We start from the raw sequence: 3,727 nt of genomic DNA on the forward strand, positions 1-3,727 counted from the left end.
TTTTCTTACATATGTTATTCCCAGAAAAAAACACATTAGTAATGGAAGGAGTTCCTTGTGTACTGAGTGATCATTCAGGCCCGCTAAACCTGAGGAAATCCATTTCTGCTTGCTTCAGGATTAGTATTTCCCAGCTCTTCAGTTTAAAAGTTCAGTCTTGAGGTCCAGCTGCCTTCTTTGTGGTCTGTTTGTCGCACTTCAAGTGGTTTAATAACCCAAATGAGCCTCAAGAAAATATATTTTAAAAAATTGTCCAAACTCTTCAAAATAGAGGTGATTAAACTCAGAGATGTTGAACAGAAACTGGGTAGCTTTTGCACTTTGGTAGCACGTTAAAGCCAGACCGTGAGTACCAGCCAGTGTGTTTGCTCTTGTCTGCTACTGCTTGGCCAGGCTGGAGAATAATTGGGAAAGAGCACGCGGAGCCTGACCTTTACCGCTCCCGCCTGTGCCCCCGCTGCCGTGAATAGGAGGCTACGGAGCGATTATTGTGATTGCAGAGATCGTCATGTGGCCGGCTAATCCCGGCACAATGGGGTTCACCCCTGGGTGCAGCAAAAACAGCGCAGGGGCTGCGAGTGTGCAGTTAACGGGAGGTAACTGCTGTGTGAAAGCGTCCGTCAGGGACTGGCAGTGTTTTTATTTGATGTTATTTGCAGTGTTTTAGAAAGTCGGAGCAGTAATGAGTCTTTTTATATACTCTGTGTATTAACTCTACTTGGAAATCTTGTGAGGCTTTAACAGCTTTTGCTGCAATTAAAAAATCTAAAATGTATTTAATACATTAAAAAAAGCAGAGAGATGCCAATTCTAATCCTTCAAGGGCACCAGAAGTGGCCTTGAAAGATGGGGGAGGAAAAAATTACTGATGTAAAGAAACTCCAACTCTTAGGACTCAACGGTAGCAAAATAGAGTTTCCTAATCTTGACTGATCTGTACTGTAACATAAATATTAAATAACATTTTTTATTTTAGTTCCAGAGGCAAGCGTGCTGTTGAACAATGATACTGATAATGTCTTGATGAACAGACTACGAGCACAATGCTTGTATGCTTTTTCTATATCAAGCTTTTTGTGCATTAAGTAATATAATAAAAGTTATTGCCTCTTCTTAAAAGTTTTTCTTGTTTCATAGCTTTGGACCATATTGACTACAAAGCTATTAACGCATTCTCTGATGACAGCAGCGTAGAAAACCAACAAAGAGAAGTAGGAGAAAATCTTTTGTTCAGCAGTCTGAATATCTCAATCCAAATGAGATAATTCTAATTATACGCTGCTCACAAAGCAGGCTGATTATTGGCACTTAGGGTGGCTGGCAGCAAAGACTGACAGACTGCCCAGTCTGAGGGCCAAACCCAAACGTGCTTTTCTGAAGGAGCATCTCTGAAAGGCAAAAGGACCAGGTGACTTATCTGCCCACTCTCTGGCATTACACTACTGCAAAATATACTTTGGACTAACCACCAGTGAGGGACGTACCTGATACCTGTGAAGATGACAGGATGACATATCATGATATCTGTGAAGATGACAGGAGTCCAGTTTTCATGTGCAATGACACTGAATTAGGTCACATTCAGCTGAACTTGGAAACCACTTTTCCTGTGACCTTGGTGGATCCCTTGGTACCTATATCTAATGGTTTATCTGATTTTGTGTTACATCCTTCCCTATTTATGGTTGCAAACTCACTACCATTGAGATCTCTGCCTCTCTCAAATGTCGTTGAAATCACTTGGTAAGGCACAAATGTCACGAGGTGACTGAAAGTGCAATCCTACAGAGGATATTTTTTGTGAAATTCAGCTTAAGATGACATGAAGCAAACAGGTGAATTGCTATTACCCTGTGTTTTGCTTGTTTTTCACATGCTTAGCAGCAGTAGCAGTATGTGCTCTCTGCTTTCCTCAGTTGCAGTACAGGTTTGTCTTCAAAACACTAAGAATTGGACAGCCATATTTTCTGGTTCATTGAACAAATTTGAATGGATGTATCACAGCAACTTTTTGGTTTTTCCTTTTTGGTACCTGTAATGGAAAAGGGCACATTTAAACATTACCAAATCAAGAAGAATGTTTGCTATTAAAAACCCAAATATTATGAAACTAATATTCCTTTCACGATAATGAATCTTTTAACAGGCCTGGTTGTTAACTGATTTACATTATTTATCTTTGCTAAAATGGGCCATGTAAAAGCTTTATCTTGATCTTCAGCCAGGTATCTGATTGAGTACCTGATTGAGCCTCTTCTAGGAGCATCAGCCCAAGAGCTCTCCACAGCCAGCTTCCCTGGCAATTGGGGACTCTAATGGCCAAAGCCAAACACTGGGTTTGGAGTGTGACTGAGCGTTGCCTTTGCGAATGAAGACGTCCAAGCCGTAGCTCTTTGCTACTCAATATGCCTCATTGTTATAGCTCTGCCGTTTTCTTCCAGAGTACTGATTTCTAGTCTTGCCTCTTTTAGTCCTGGATTTTGACCTCATGATGTCTGTCTGTTCTGTCCTGGTCCCTGTCACTCCACTTCATTTGACCGTTCTGTTGAATGTCTCCTGTAGTGCCACTGCAGTTGTCCTTGACTTTGGCTTTGCTATTTAGCAAGATCTCTTCATCCTTTTGGAGTGTCGCACCCTTTTCTGATAAGGCTTCTTGATCATCTCTTCTGACTACTGTCATTATAGCAGGCCCTTAGGGATTTACAAGATATACTTTTTAACATAATACAGAAGGATTTAATTAATTCTAATAAGTAACAGAAACACTTGCTGCAGATGAGTGCTTTTAGTAAATTAGGGTATAAGCTGCTTTCAAAGATATCAGTGAGAATTTTGCTGTTGATTTAAATTATAGGCTGTTGTGCAAGTGCTTATGATAATGTGCTGTAGGAAAGCAGTAAATACCACATAACATATTCTGTATCTTTAATAAAGCCTTGTTAATATATAGGTACTCTTTGCAGCTTTACTATTAAATCTTTCCGAGGAGGAGGATTTTCTGTGTGTAATTTATACAGAATTTGGATTTGTAATATCAATGGTATTACAAAGTTTGTTCTTCTCTGTTCCAATTTCTTCCCCCATTTTGGCAGCAATAGTTTGCAATAGCAACGGGAATTTAGCGGTGACACTTCTTTTTTCCCCCAAGAATGTTATTTAAATAGAGGGTTTCAGATTAAATTTGCTTTATAATGAAGAAAATGAAGCCTGTGAAATACGAATGTGAAATATATTACAGTTTAGAAAGTAAAATTATGGTTTATTCTTTTTAGATGAGAACCAGCAGATGCTGTTAAGAACAGTTCCTCTTTCCATCCTGTTTTCCAGCACAAAATCTTCTGATGCCAAATCCCTCCAGCACTCATGTGTATGTCCACTGGGACGTGGAACTACATGTTTGCAGCTGAAAGTAGAGGGACTGTTCCCAACCTTGGATTACATTTGTCCTGAAGGCTTTGCTAATTTTCCCTTTTAACATAAAAAAAGATGTACGCTGGTAACATATTTCTGTTTGTGTGCCTGGTACAGTGCCTGATTGCTCCAACCGGGAGCTGTCATCTGTTTGGTCTCTTCTTTTTTTTTTTCTTAATGAGACCAAATGAGGGTTATGTGGAGCCAATGCAGTTCAGAAGACAGATGACCTCCAAAAGTAGACATCTTTCTGTTTTACCTTCCCAGATAGCTTAGTTTATACCCTGGGACTGGATTACCTTTGCTGAGGCACCTC

This window comes from Cariama cristata, unplaced genomic scaffold, assembly GCF_000690535.1.
Source record: "Cariama cristata isolate BGI_N322 unplaced genomic scaffold, ASM69053v1 scaffold13337, whole genome shotgun sequence".
In the NCBI taxonomy this organism is placed as follows: domain Eukaryota; kingdom Metazoa; phylum Chordata; class Aves; order Cariamiformes; family Cariamidae; genus Cariama; species Cariama cristata.